Here is a 16,016-nt window from a genome sequence, read left to right as displayed (position 1 = left end):
TAACAACAACAACAAGAGTAGCAGTAGTAATACAGTATAACAACAACAACAACAACTATGTAATGCAAACCAGGTCTGGTGATGTAAGCCTGTAGTCTTGGCACTGTTGCGGGGGTGGGCCTCCAGGGAGATCTGGAACTCGGCACTAGCCTGGGCTACATAGTGAGAATCAAGTCAGTCAGGTGTCCTCGGACCCCTCTACTAAATGCCTCATTGCATTTTTATCTTGACTGTTGTCTGCTTCAGTACTGTTCTCACAGCAGCAAAAAAAAAAAAAAAAGGAAGCTAGAGCAGGATGATTACTCCCATTTTACAGATAAAGACACAGAATTTACATGACTAGACCACACATCTCAACTCTAGTGTGTTATATATTTCCTATACGGTTTTCTAACACCGTAAGCATTTTAATCACACAGAGATCATTTGGATTAGACTGTTAAAGGTTTGGCCAGTTAAATGACTATAAACCACACGCTGATAAAGGTACACTGGGTTTTAAGACAGATGCTGTTTCATGTTCTGTTGCTGAAAACTAGAGGTATAATGGTTTAATTTTGACAAAAATAAATAGCTGGGGACCGAGCTCAGGGTCTCAAATGCACACACACACACATGTGCACACAAATGATTGTAGCTTGCATTGAAGAAAACGGCTCCTTGACACTACGGCAGACTGTGCCAAGCCCTGTGCCAACAGCTATCTCCCATAGGCAGACCTGTTTTACAGCTAAGGCTTGATCGCTCGTTAGTGTATTTGCTCTGTTGATTATGGGCTGGCATCGACTTTGTATGTGTGTATAAATGGATTATGGAAAATAATTGAGTATATATGTGTGTGTGTGTGTGTGTGTGTGTGTGTGTGTGTGTGTATACACACACACACACACACACGTAGGTTATGTATTTTTCAGACAGCTGGTTTTATTAGACGCAGGGAGACAATCAGTACTTGAAGTTAGTGCTCTTAGGTCGCTGTTAGCTGCTGTGCCTGCATTCAGCATTCCATAGTGTGCACTAAGCCTGTGAGAAGCAGAAGAGTGGCAGGTCAAAGCAAGGAGACTCATCTTTGAATCTGGCATTAGAAGTGCTTGTAGTTATGTTGTATGTCTTGATGAGTCAGCACTCCCTTCCCAGCCAGGCTGGCTAATGGTATCAGATGACTTCGGTCCAAACTGAGGATTTCTCAAAATCACTTTTTTTAAAAAATAATAATAAACGCGCAGTTTCTTCTTTTTTCTGCTGTTGGTGAATTGGTACCAGGATGAACTAACTATTCTGTGTAGCATCGCATCAGGTACTGTGTGTTCTCAGATTCTCAGCTTCAGGAAGTAGATTTGGCCCTGCACTGTAAGTAAATATAGCTTTACCTCTTGGGACAGCCCTGCTACAATTCATGTGGTCTTTATTGTTTCTGTGCAAACTAATAACAGACAAAAGCGGAAGGAAATAGAGTTCAAACATCTACAGTGTTTGCTGCTTCAGCTCTCCCAAAGGCCTAGTGACTAGAGACACAGAAGCAAAGGAAACTGGATCTGCTTCCTGGGTCCCATGCCACTTTCTAGCTGGTCCAGATTAGGATCCCTACTGTGCACCAAGTCAGCTGGCTTTTATGCCTTAGCTCTGCCTTTCAGGCTGGCTGAAAGGGTTAGACTGTTAGGTTAATGGTGAGTGCAGACGGAGATGGAACAATTTCAGAAAATCTTAGACCTCAGGTTCCCTGAGTTTTTCTAAGCTGTCATATCATCAGTTGCAGGACCTGACTGACAGTTTCTCTGTGTTGACATTTGTTTAAAACATGAAGCCGTTTAAAACAGTTTTGAACATCTGTCTGTTTTGTGTCTATAGAAATATATTTTTATTAAGGAAAATGTTTGGTGGTTTACAATGAAGACATTGTTGATATTATAGCAAGAATATGACTCTCTTATTTTTTCCCCGTTGTTGTGATAAAGTACCCTGACAAAAGCGACTTAAGGAAGGAAGGACTACTTTCTTTTAACCTGAAGTTCAAGGTAGAGAGTCCATCTTGGTGATGAAGTCAGGGCAGCAGGAGTTGAAAAGACAGAGAGAAATGGATGCAAGCTTGCTGCTGCTCTGCCCGCTTCCTGCGTGTCCTCCAGTCAGGGCCCCCTGCAGAGGGGATGGCCAGGCCTCCAATTAAGTTGGGACTTCCCCATATCAACTGATGTCATCAAGGCATTCTCCCATCGGCGGCGTAGCTACCCCCAAGGCCCATCTCCCAGCTGACTCTAAATTCTGCCAAGTTGACAATAGAGTACCCGCCATTAAAAACCCACTCTTCCTTCTTAAATGCATTCATGTGTTTTCATCTTTACTGAGGCTCCGTAAGTAGGAAGGCTGTCTGGCCCTTTAGCCACTTACTAATAAGCGAAAGCAAGATCCCTACAGAAAAGCCCTGATCTTTTTGTGCATATAATTCAAATGAAAAGTTAGCTTTGAGGTTGAAGCGTGTTACGTAATCAGTAATCCTACCGATGGATGTCTTTTGCTCGGAAACATACACTTTTATTTACTTGACTGGTCCTACTGGCTGGAAATGGATTATGTTCTGGTTGTTCGTCTGACCGCCCAATCTCACACACAATACTTGAAAAATTACACGAAGAGCTTCGTTCCAGAGCAAGAGGTTCACAGAAGGGTAGAAGCTGTTGCAGAATTGAGCGGCAGGATTTCACTCTGCTGATGACACATAATAGTAGGTAAAGGAGCCTTATAAGAACAGGTTGTGTGATCAGAAGCTTGCTGATGTCACAGGAAAGCATTTAAACGGTGTTAATTGTCTAGAAGGCACTTACAGGAGCTGTGTGTTTCAGACGTACCTTTGACGTTGCAGTCCATCATTTGGACAGTAGTAACTTCAGAGCAGAGCTCTCTGAAACATCACAAATGACTTACAGAGTATAAGGTTGATGTTTAATATAAACAAAACCCTCATCTTGTGAGCTGTCAGAGGGGGCTGCTGTGGGGATCTGAAAGTTAGTATTTTGTGCCGGAAAAACACAAACTTGTGAGGCTGTTGCCACAGCATGAAAATGGGCAGTTTGATAAGTTTTTTGTTGTGCTGGTTTGGCGAGTACCCTCTTTACTGAGCTGTAGTAGTATGGTTATATTGACAGTCACCAAAGTGGAAAGATACTGTAGAAGTCCAGGCATCAAAGAACTAGAATAAAATAAAATTTAAGGGCAAAACTCCTAATTGTTTTTCTAGAAGAGGATACTTTTGGATTTATTTTTATTTGAATCCCAGTAAAATGGCAGTTTTAATGAGGTACCTGCTGTGAGTCATAATTAATAAAATTTGCACTTGGCCATATACAGCTCTCTCTCCATGATAGGTGGGAGAAGGGCTACTTTGTGCCTTGTTGGAAAAGCAAAACCAGTTGTATGATGGTTTGATTATAACCTCCCACTGTTTGAATCCATCTAGAGACAGAAGGATAGAGGTCATGTTAGAGGTCCGGTGGGCATCTCTGGAGGGGTTCTGGGTTTGTGTGAGCAGGGGCGGTGCATTTGGAAAAGACAGCTTCGAGGGAGGATGAGAGTCATGGTTGCTCTGCCTGCTGAATGGAGAATTAGGGCTGTTGTCTCTGCAGCTTGGATTCCTCTGCATTCTTCATTAGTATAGTCCTGCACACGAATGCACGTGCCTTGTCTCTTCCGGACCGGAGTGTGGGTTATGGTGGTGCAGCTAGCCTAGGCCAGCTGCTCCACTCCCGTGGCGGGGTAAGTGGCAGGTTGTTACTCTGCCCCAGCCTCTGTGTGGGGTGTTTGGGAGCTGTGCAGCCCTCCCCTCACTCAGCTGTTTATCTTCGTATGTTAATTTTGTAAGGCTCTTCCTGAGGTTCTGGGCCTTCCTCTTTGCCCTTTTCTCCTCCCCCAAAACAATAGAAATCAAGCAGGAAGTTAAGATAATAGAATAATTAAATGTGAGAAGAAAAACAAAGGAAACATTTTAGAAAGCAGCTAAAAAAGTGAAAGCGACAAAGCCAAAATATGAAAAATTGAAAACAAATTATTCTTAGTTTTAAAATACAACCCTAAGGTTGAAGTTAGTCTGGCAAGAACTTCTGGACTCGACAGGAGAAATGGGCCCCTAAATGCACAAGGGAACAATGAAGAAAGAAAATGAGATTGGGTTCCGAAGTTGTTTCAGGGGGCTTCATCTTAAATTGTTAACCTAATGTCCAAAACTTGAAAAAGGGTGCATTTTCTTGTTTAGTTCTTACACGTTTTCTTGGGGGAAGCATGAGGTAAATTCATTCAGCTTTTGGCCACGGTGTAGAAGTACGGTTTAACAGAGTGCTGACCGTTTTTGCCTGTCCCACGTGTTAAGTTTCTGTTGGTTTTATCATTTAACATTATCACTCCCGGCTTACCATGCTCATTATCTGCTCCCACAGACACAGTTGTCAGCTCTGAAAATATAAACTGACTACTTTAAACAGAGAGATACTTGGTAATCAGACTATGTCTTCATTCCTTTTTCATATCTCCCCAGACCTCCAAACTCCCAGGTTTTCATATGGGAATACAGATGCAAATCCACTTTGCATTTAGTTTTGTCTTTTCATAGAGATGGTAATAAAGTGATGAGAAGCTAAAACTCGGGGAGGAGGGTGCCTGGGGACCACAGAGGGGTGCTCCAGAGCCTGTAGGTGGTCAACTGTATTAGAGGCATTTTTAATAGTTCTGGGTACATCTTCAGTATTCTCTGCTCGATGTTGGAAGCATTTGGTTCATGGTTTCCACATATATGCTCTTAGGTGGGAATCTCCTGGCTGTTGAAATTTGCTTCATTTTGAAGTTTAGAAGCTTCTGTATGTAGACAGAGTATTTTAGTCTTCTTTTAGGAAGATGCATTGGTTTATTTTTTCATTGTAAAAAGAAATTTATCTGAACCAATTTTTGGAGGACGAAGTCCAGCAACATCAAATAACTCGTTGTATGCAGCTGTCACCGCTTTCCATCTCTGATTTTTCCATCATCCTAGAAGGAAAGTTTGCACTCACTAAGCAGTAGGTTTTTGCACTTCCCTCTCTCAAGAAGAAAGGTTTTAACTGTGTGTGTGTGTGTGTGTTGTGTGTGTTGTGTTGTGTGTGCGTACGTGGATGTGCGATAACAGACTTGCGGTGTTAAGATGACAGTTTCCAGGAGTTATTTGTCCTGTTATCCAGTATGTGTGTGTCAAGTGTTGAATCAGATCATCAGGCTTGGTAACAAGTACCTTTCCTCTGCTCAGCCATTTCATAGCCTAGAGGATTGACATTTAAGTTATGTATTACGCTCAAGAAAAGAGAACAGTGTGGCACGTTGGGCCCTGGCCAGTGTGTTTAAGACTGGAAGTAATGAAGAATTGCTGTAGCTAGCCTCCGATGGAGGGATCTGATGGCAACGAAACGGCTTGAGAGACTCAGAACCTCTATTCATCTGGCCTTCTGGAACGGGGATCCAGGACTCTAGGGAGCACATGCTGTCTGGTACTAGCGGGTCTCCCTGAGCTTTCTTCTCTGTCTGTCTGCCCTGCCTTCAGCTCTCTCCGTGTTTCCTGTCTGTCTTCCTGTCTCAGGTCCCTCTGTAACCTCTGTTTCCATGTGGCTGTTGTGGTCTTACAGCCCAACTGCGTGGCTCCCACACTGATACATTCGCTCTGCAGAATCTGAGGTATGGTGTGGAGAAAACCTCCCAGCATGGGAGGGGCTGGCCTCAAGCTCTGTGGCTCCCATGTGGCTGTTGTGGTCTTACAGCCCAACTGTGTGGCTCCCACACTGATGCATTCGCTCCGTTAGTTCTCACTGCAGAATCTGAGGTATGGTGTGGAGAAAACCTCCAAGCATGGGAGGGGCTGGCCTCAAGCTCTGCTTCCACGGGGCTGAGAGAACCAGCTGACTCCATGCTTGTTGCTATGGTTATAACGTTTAACAAATAAAACACTACATGTGTCAGGAAGACAAAGCTTTAGAATATGTCTTAGGACACACTGAAGTTTACATTTCAAAGTTATTAAGTGTTAGTAGACAAGTCTAAAATTGCATTCCAAGACTTAAAGGGGTTGTTCTTTTGTTGTTGTTTTCCATCATGTAAAACCCCATCAGTAGGGGCTGGAGAAATGGCTCAGAGGTTAAGAACACTGGCTGTTCTTCCAAAGGTCCTAAGTTCAATTTCCAGCAGCCATATGATGGCTTACAACCATCTATACTGAGATCTGGTGCAGGCAAAATACTGTATAGATAGATAGATAGATAGATAGATAGATAGATAGATAGATAGATAGATAGATGAATAAACAAACAAACAAATAAATCTTAAGAAAGAAAATCCCTCTCAGTATAACTGTAGTTACATTGTAGCTGTAGCAGGAGATTCCAAGAATATGTTACAGTTGCGTGCATGAGTGCTACCAGTCCCTGGCCATAGCACTCTCTTGAGTTCATTTGCTTTGGTAGGTAAGACGGTGCTCTCTGGAAATGCATTTTTATTTTAAACTGTTCATAACTAGAGCGCTGTTGTGGAAACGCACTTTTATTTTGAACTGTTGAGCAGGAAAGCTTTCTTGTGTGGAAAACGTGTTCCATGTAGCTAACTCACTGGCAGATGCTGTGAAGGACAAACTCCTACCTGGTGATAGGCCCAGTTATCTTCTGTTGGGACTTAAAGAAAGAGCGATGCGTACTTAAAGGTGAAGAAATTACAAACTGTCACCAACGTTCGTCTAATTCTGTGTGTTGAGTCTTTAAATCTGGGATTGTAAGAGCGTGGATTTGTCTCCCAAGTTTATGGTAGAGCTGTTTTATTGACTCAGGAGTGACTTTGCCCCCAGGGGATATTTAGTAGTCTCAGTACCCCTTTTACCTCTTCCAACTGGGAAGAGACACGCATACTCTATGTGACAGAGGCTGTGCTTTCCCTTGCTTGAGGCTGTGTGTTCTTGTACCCGTGTGCCCACATGCTCAGGGAGGATGGAGATCTACTTGGGGCTTTATGCTCTGCACACTGTCCTGTTTAGTGAGGCAGTCTCAGCCGATCTAGGGCCCACTAGTTCAGCTTCCCTGGCTATCAGGTGGGGCTCTGGGTCCACCTGCCTCCATCTCCCCTGGCCTGGGATTACAGCCGCATTCCCCGCTCTTCACCCTCATATGTGGATCCTGACGAGTGATGTCAGCGTGTGTGGCAACAAGCCTGCCAAATGAGCCGTCTTCTACGGAGAGAGAGACAGAGGGAGACAGAGAGACAGACAGAGACACACACCCAGTGTGTGTGTGCCTGTGTCCATCCATCCATCCCCCTCCTCATGTGTCTATCCTTTTTATCAGGTCACAAAGATTTGAATCCTGAAAGTGGATGTCCTTTCTACCTCACATTCTGTGGCGTTACATTAACAAGCTTTCTGTGTACCTCTCTGCAGTGTTCCTGGTCTGTTGTCACTGTTCCTACCCCAGCATTTCCTCAGAAGAGAACTGATGACTCTTTTCTTCTTTTTTATTTCCTTTACAGTAACTGTCCTACAGTTCATGGCATGTTTTCCTCTCATGTAATATATCTACCACTTTGTCAAATTTATTATTTTCTCAGTAATATGGAATCTTCTATACACTTCTGCCTGTGTATATAAGCCTGCCTCTGCCCGCCTGGCGCTCTCACAGGGCGGGATTGCTTCCTCCAGGCAGCCTGCTCGTGTGGCTACCCTCTAAGAATGGCCTGCTTTTCTTCATCTTACCTGATTGATCTTTCACCCATCTTCAGAAATTAAACTTGGCTTCTTAGCAGTGTTTTCCAGAAACTTCTATGCCGACAATGGTGACTCCCTCCTTAAAAAGTCTGTATTGCCTCATGGTGTTCTGTGTTGTATGTCCTCTTGTGCCCGTCCTTACTGCCTTCTTTCTTACACTGCCGTGCACCTTCTGTTGTGTGAGGCGCAGGAGTATATGCGAGAGTACATGCAGAATTGCACATCTGCAAGCTGAAGACTGACTCTGTTGCTCTCTGCGTTGTTTGCTGAGGCAGGATCTCCACTGAACTCGGAGCTCACTGATTGGCCCTGCTGGCCGGCCTGCTTCCACGTTTACTGGGGTTCAGGTGTTTGCTGCCATACCCTGGTTTTACGTGGGTGCTGGGGTTCCAAACTGCTGTTTGCGCCGCAGGTACGTTACCAACTGACCATCTTCCTGGCACCTTCCCATCTGTCATTTCTGGTGATCGGCATGCTTACGTTTGCTGTTCAGTAGGTCCTGTTAGACAGTCTGTTTGCACATAGAGATAGCACAGATACAGTAACAGCTGTCGTATACAAGAAGACTCGAGTTATGCCAGTTTTCCTGGGTTACGTGAGAGTACGCTTTTGAAATTATATCAGTGCCATTCACAGTGAAGGGCACTGCATGGCCCCAGAACACACGTGCACGTGAAATCTTGCTCCCAGGGCATTGGAAACATCTGAAGAGATTTTTTTTTTTTAATTGTCAGAAATGGAGGGGTGTTACTATTACCTGGTGAGTGAAGGGTAGGACAGTTGCGGAACATGTTACAGTGCCAGGGGTAGTGGATAACTCACAATAGAGCTATCCAGCCTTGGGTGGAATGCCAAGGTTGAGAAACCCTGCTTTATAGCCCTGTGTGGGCATCCCCATTACCCTATTTTACCACCTAATGGAATGAGGACATGCAAAAACAGAGTGCACTTTCGTAGAGCAGAAATGAGCACACGTTATGAACTCTTAACGTGGCAGGGAATGCAGCTCTGCCTAGAGATTGTGGTAGTCTGATGTTTACAGAGACACAGAAGCTGCTTGTGTAATAAGTAGGAGCTCCATGTTTAGACCAGCCCTTGGTAATAATGGAGAAGAAACGGCCTTCTGTTTATTCAGAACGGCGTTACCCTATGGTTTTGGTGAAAGACATTTTCTAACTCTGGGGGTCACAGAGTAGACAGAGTAGGTCAGTTTTTAAGTAAACTGTCATGTCTTCAAAAAGACTGATACTTTTTCTAGAATGTTGAGGCGTGCACCCAAATGCTTGGGAAGGTTTCTTGAAGGATACTTGACAGCTTTTAAAGTATAGGGATGCTACGCTGTCCTTCCTGACGTTAGCTTTGGAAGGTACTCTTGCTGCATTCAGGGGCAGGTGGAACAGTGGAGAGAGCGATACGTGGGGAGGTCCTAGGTAGGCCGTGCTAACCCCAGCATAACCACTCCATACCTTGGTTTTACACCTTTTCGAAAAGAAAGATTGAAGGCTTGACCGTGTTCGTCAGTTTTCCGCTTTGTTTTGTTTGGTTTCGTTTCGTTTCGTCAGCTTGACAAAAGTGGATCACTTGGGAAGAAGGAACTTTAGCTGAGGGATTGCCTTCATCAGATTGGCTCATGGGCAAGTCTGTAGGCTATTGTCACGATTAACATTTGATGGAGGAAGGGAGGACAGTGCCACCCCTAGGGCAGGTGGTCCTGGGTGGCATAAGAAAGCGAGGTGAGCAAGCCGCAAGGAACACAGCATGCCAATAAGCAGAGTTCCGTGCGGGCCTCCGCCTCAGTTCCGGCCTCCAGGTTCCTTCCCTGGCTCTCCCCATTGGTGATCTTCTCCTCAGATTACCTTTGGTCAAGTGTTTTTAGCACGCAGTGGAGAGGCAAACTAGAACAATGACTGCTAGCTATAAAGTCCTTTTAATCCCAGGTAGTAATCAGAGGAGTTTATTTATACAAAGCAATTTATGAAAAGGTCTTTGAAGGCAATAATAACTCCCGTTCACTTTTTACAAACTGAAACATCCCTTTCTATAAAGGGCCTACTTCCAGTGTTTACAGGAAGGACTTCCTGTTACAAGTAAAGACAAAACAAAGAAGGTCAATATAATTTGTAACGTGTTTCAAGATGTCGTTGGTGGATTTTGAAAATTTTGTTTATTTCTTTCTGTTTTATATGTATTGTAAGAAAATGTTTTTAGCAGCATTCACACTAAATTTCTTCAAGTAATTCATTGTAGGATAGTTACTTGCAGATCCATTTGCAACTTTCCCTGGGAAGCTTTTTAATTTACTGTTCTTGTAATAAGCGTCATGCTTTGGACAAAATAAAGCTTTCCTTTTGGCTAGCTGGAAATTAAAGGGGCCTTGACTTCTTCGTTTTTCTTTTTCCTTTTTTACACCCCGACCCCAAATGGCAGTGGTGGAAGTGTAGCCTCTAAAGTGAAAGTTGGTTCTTGGTGTCTTTTTTGGGGGGGGAGGGGGAGAACGATGACTAGGAAGTTAGTTCAGGAATTTTCATTTCCCTCAGGCCCATGAATCATGAGAGAGATAGAAAATTCATAGGAGGGAATAAATGTCTTTGCTTTTCTGCAAGACTTGTGGGCAGAGAAAGATAGGGAGCACTAAGCAAGGGCACAGGAAGTGCAGGGAGTAGTGGTCCTGAGGGCTTTGTCTATGGCAGACTCTGGTATGGTCAGCAGCCTTGGTTCCTTTAAGTTTTTCCCCTTGTTCATTAAGGAACGAAGACTCCATGGAGTTTTGAAGGCAATATGTCCATCCCAGGAAGCGTCATACCTTACAGTAGTTCTTAAGAGTTCATCTTAAGTGTCATTACCTCATAGCCAACTTGAAACTGAACACGTAACCATTTCTCGAGCCTCGGCTTGCCTGTGATAAATCATCACCCAGGTTTGCCTGAATGTCAGGTCTTCTTGTTCTGCACTCTCTGCAAAATTCTATGTAATTTATATTTTTTATATGCTAAGAGTGGTTTTAATTCATTGGGATGCAGATACCTTTAAAATGTTATGGTAACATTTTTGTGGAAACTCACGCATTTTTATTTCAAAATGAAGTCTACCCAATCATGTCAGGTTGGCTGTTGTTTTCTGTATTTCTCTTGTTTCCTTGTTCTCTCACCTCCTCTTTCCTTTTCTTGCTTTTTCTTTTCCTCTGTCTCTTTCTCTCTATGTCTCTATTTTCTCTCTTTTTTTCCTGCTCTTTCTCCTTTTTCTTTCCCATTTTAATCAGTACTTTCCCCTTTCATGTCTCCTCTTCCATCTCCTCTTCCTTTTTCTGTTTTAGAAAGATATCTTTATAAAAAAATAATTTTATTTAAGATTATAGTTACATCACATCCTCCTTCTCTCTTCTCCCTCCAACCCTTCATGTCCCACCCCTGCATTCTCCCTCTCTGTAATTCTTTAATATTGTCACACACATGCATATATAAACAAATATATAAAAACAGACTTCTGAGTTCATTTCATGTTGCTTATGTAGTGTATGGTTTTAGGGCTGACCTCTTCATATTGGAAAACCAATTAGGGGGCTCATCCCTGAGGAAGACCTTTTCTCCATCTCTTAGCGATTGTGCACTGCCAATGGTCTTTGTCCCAGGCCCCAGAAGATTTCCTTCATCCATGTTGGCACGTCACAGTGCTGTCGTTGTTGAGGTCTTGTCTAGGCAGCTGTGTTGCTGAGATTATGTGGTGGGTCTTCCCTGTCAAATCTAAACGCGTTCTAACCGCATCATTTCTCTTGGTCCTCCGGCTCTTTCATTTATTCCTCCCCATTCGCTCTGATGTTCCCCCAACCCTGTTTTTAAAAAGAGAAAATTAAGAGTTCTTTACTTAATCTGTGAAAAAAAAATTGTCTTTGACTATTTAGTAAAGGTTGGGGAGACCTTCTCTTAAACATCAGTTTGATGAATTCCCTTTTCATCTAAGCGTTAGTGTAGAGTCAGAATGCAAAAGAGAAGATGTGAGGAGCCGCTGTGGTGGCCGTGCTCCCGTGTCCACTGCTGGGGCTGGTTGTCGAAGCAGCGGAGCTGTTTCCAAACAAGTATGACAATGATGTCACGGTTTGGAGCCCTGGGGGCAGGATTCATCAAGTTGAATACGCAGTGGAAGCTGTTAAACAAGATTCAGCCACAGTTGGTCTATAGTCAAAAACACATGCGGTGTTGGTTGCATTGAAGAGGGCACAGTCAGAGCTTGCAGCTCACCAGAAGAAGCCTCTCCACATCGACAGCCATATTGGTATCTGAATTGCGGGTCTGACTGCTGATGTTAGACTGCTGTGTAATTTATTGCGCCAAGAGTTGTTTGGATTCCAGATTTGTATTTGACAGACCACTCCCTGTGTCTCGCCTCGTGTCTCTCACTGGAAGTGAGACCCAGATCCCAATACAATGGTATGACTGGATGCCATATGGTGTGAGGCCGTTTCTGACGTCACCGGTTCTGACGATACCGGCCCTCACGTTTTCCAAACCTGCCCATCTGCTCACCGTTGTGACTGCAGAGCTCTCTCTATTGGAGCCCGTTCTCAATCAGCTCTTACTTACCTACCTGGAGAGACATAGGTCTGAATTTACAGCCTGTAGTTGGATGACCTGGTTAAACATGGCCTGCCTGCCCTAAGAGAAATACTCCCTGCGGAACAGGACCTGACCACAAAGAGTGTTCCCATTGGAATTGTTGGTAAAGACATGGAGTTTACAGTCTGTGATCATGATGATGATGATGATGATGATGTGTCTCCATCCCTGGGTGGTCTTGAAGAAAGACACAGAGAAAAGCACAGCCTTCACAGGCTGTTGCTGAACCTGTCGACAAAGCTGATTAACCAATGGAACAGTGAGCATAAAGGATACTGGGACACGAGGACGGGGCACACACTGGGGACAGTAATCTGTATTGTTTAACCATCTGTGGGGCGCTGTGTTTTAGGAATCAGTCCACATGTGAGTTTTCTCCAAGCATCTTCACAGAAACCGTATAATGGGGTGCGTTTTCTTTGAAAGGGTCTACATAATTATTTTCTAGAAAGTATAGGTATCTATACCAATGTCTTTATATGAAGAAAATAATGTCTTTGCAGTTTTAAAGACAACTGTGAAGTAAAATTGTTTCACTTCCTATTTAAAAAAAAAAAAGATTTGATACAGCATTTTTATATTGGACACTTTAAAATATTTTCCATATATCATGCAGCTATGAATTTTAGAAAATTATTTAAGTTTTAGCCATATATTTTCATGGTTGTCTTTCTTGTGTAGAAGCAAGCCACATATCATTAATTTGGAAGAATAGCTCTGCTTTTTATTAATGGATGTTTTTCTTTCATCTTACATCAAATGCATAGAGGTGACTGAGTTTTGAACAACTGAAGCCACAAATGGAATTATCTAGTGTTAACAGGATTCTTTTGAGAAATCATCAGTCGTGAGCCATGAACTTCAGTTTTCCTTTGGCTTCAGCAATCTCGAGAAGGGAAGTCCAGTCACCAGTTAGCGACTTCCCTGGGGCCACGTTGCTAACTCGGGGAGGGAAGAGTTGGCTCACTCACTGCTGTGCCTCCAGTTTACACAGGAGGGTGTCAAGGGGCCCTGTGCCTATTGGTTTGTAGTGGAAAGAGAGTCACTGGGCCCACCCTTCCCTTGCATCAGTTCCTGTCATGTGATGTTACCAGGACAATTCAGTATAAACCAGAAGATTAGCTTTTCCTAAAAGGGTCCATTTCTGCTCCCCAGAGGCAGAAGTTCTAATAATAGCCTGATCGATACAGCCTCAGGCGTTGTCTTAAGAGTTCCTGGAGTTAAAAGCCAAAATGCAGACAATTCTGAAAACAGGGTTTGCCTGGAGGAGGCAGTCGGAATGGCTGCTGGCCGACAGTACACCAATTCCGTGCTGTGCTTGCCATGTTCCAGGATCTGCCTGGCACTTGCAGCTAATAGCTCAAATTTATAAGTGTCCCTAGAGGGATTCAGAGACCAGGATGACACATTCCTGCCAACCTTACCAAAAACTGAGGCTTGAACCAAAAACATGACTGCAGTGTTTTCCAGTGAATGCTGAACTTCTTAAGTGTGCTTGCATGTACCAGCCAAGGCATTGTCTTCCTCCTATACTTGACAGTGTGGGAGCCGTAATGCAGGGAGACCCTTGCTTGAAGAAGAATTTGAGACCCTTGCGGGAGTTAGAGATAAGATACATAACTTCAGTGTCCCTTAGCCTCAGCCTCAGTGCCCAGTGCCTCCCAGGAGTTTGTCAGACAGACTCTCATCTGTGGTTAAGACTTAGCTGCAGTGGTCAAAGTGTGTCTTTCTAGAATTTGCTTCTATAAAGGTGAAGTATTTTATCGGCTTCATTGCGATCAGTTGCTCCCTCGTCCCAGCATGTAATAAACACTGCAGTCTCCATCTCATTGGCTCTTCCTCAGCACTCACATCTCCTTCCCGACTTCAGCATTAGACTTCGTCCTTGAGATGAGTTCCAGAACCACCGTGTTATCTGTCCTGTGTTCTGCTTGGGGGGTGCTTTTGCCTCTCTTTATTGAAATAATTTCCAGTAACCTTAAAAAATAACCTAAGAGTAACATTTTGGCATAGCCTTCGACAATGGTATGCATTTAACTACGACAAGTGGTATATTTGCTTTCCTATTAGTTTTTTTTTAATTCTTTATTAATTATACTTTATTCACTTTCCTGTTAGTTTTTATTTCAATATTAAAGAGGTTTGGAAATGTGAGTTGCATTTGAAGCTTAAACTTTTTGATAGAGAAGGCCAGGTGTGGGTGGCCCACAGCCTTAATTTTCAGCACTCAGGAGGACCTCAGTGAGTTCAAAGCCAACCTGGCCTACCTAGAGTTACAATTTAACCAAGGCCAGCTAGTGAGACCCTGTCTCTCAGTAGATCATTTTCTTTTGGATATCTCCAGGGGGGGAAAATGTCCTGAAATTTCCAGCTGGTTTTCCTTCTCTGAAAGGGAAATATACTGTGTATCTGCGAAACAGCGGAGACAGGCAGAATGTCAAAACAAAGTCAGCATGCTTACAATACATTCCTCAAGTTCTATGAGGATGATTAGGAAGCCAAAAAGAGACTGAACTGTCTGGTTGGCCGTCATCTTCTGTCAGAGTTATGCTGTCTTAATTCATTAATGTGATAAACAACTAAGTTTGCTGTATCTTCTAGTACAAGTCAAGAGGGTTTTGAGCTAATGCTTGTCTCCAACCTTTGAAAACATGTGAATATGTTTCTCCTAGGCTTACTTTTTTTTATTAAAAAAAAAAAATCTGTTACAACCAGAACAATTAAATACGCTGAGTGAAACAAACAAACAAACAAACAGGTTTTTTTTTAGAGAGCGTGTAGAGTTCTCGCATTCATTTCACCTGCTGCCTGCATTGTCATTGTTCTCTGTGTGAGCAGTTTCCCGGCTTAGTTGCAGGAGTTTTCTGCAGTAGAGTGGCCATCTAGCCATCCAGCTCCTCTGTGGCAGAGAAGAGCATGGTTCTGGCAGAGTGGCATCCTGTTAACTACTAAGAAACATGTAGTTGTTAAGGAGACTCATTCACTAATCTAACGCTTGAATCTAATGTTTGCACGTGCTGGTTCCACAAAGCGTAATCTAAAAATCAGTAAAACATGAGAAGAGTTAGTTGAGTTAAAATGTCTGGATCTTTGTCTTTAGGCCGTAGGACATACTCTTTGAAGGACATTTAAATAGTGTATCAGGAAGAAGCAGTATGGTTGAAGTGTGTGTGCATGTGTGTGATTGTGGGGGGAGGGCACAGATCAGCTGTCTTCTCTCATTTTCATAGCATTCTGAATCACACAGGACAAGGCCTTAGAGTCTGGATTTCTCTCTTTTGAGGCAGCTTTTTGTAGTTTCTTGGACAGTTCTTAAACTGTTGGAAGAGTAAAATACGTTGTTGTGCTAAAAACATTTTCTGACCCAGTTTTGGTTTGAAGTATACTTTTATCCTGGCAAGATACACTGCGACAGCTAAATGAACTCAAATATATACTGAATGCAAACGGCTTTGAAAGCCCTGGATCATGTTATTAGATTCTCAACCTTGTTTTTCCCTTTCATGAGCCAGACATTCCTTGGATTTAAGGGTGGGTTTAAATTAAAGAGTAGCAAATTACTTCCCTCTTTGGAAATAAGCCAAAGGGGGGAAAATCATCTTTCTGATAATAAAACATTTCTTTAACATGTTGGGACAGTTATTGAGGAAAAACCA

The 16,016-nt window shown here is 43.2% G+C and overlaps 1 protein-coding gene and 1 pseudogene across 1 annotated transcript in view; both read left to right on the top strand.

Moving 5' to 3' along the window:
- Positions 1–16,016, top strand: part of Cdk6 (cyclin dependent kinase 6) — a gene marked incomplete at its 5' end in the record, with an annotated part of 184,009 nt that overhangs the window by 16,780 nt on the left and 151,213 nt on the right. The gene's annotated exons all lie outside the window — the stretch shown is intronic.
- On the top strand, positions 10,846–12,623 carry LOC129680978 (proteasome subunit alpha type-1-like; annotated as a pseudogene).

Source organism: Psammomys obesus, unplaced genomic scaffold (assembly GCF_907164565.1).
Source record: "Psammomys obesus unplaced genomic scaffold, mPsaObe1.curated_primary_1811, whole genome shotgun sequence".
Taxonomy (NCBI): Eukaryota; Metazoa; Chordata; class Mammalia; order Rodentia; family Muridae; genus Psammomys; species Psammomys obesus.
Note: the sequence above shows the minus strand (reverse complement) of the source record. Positions and strands in the feature narration are given on the sequence as shown.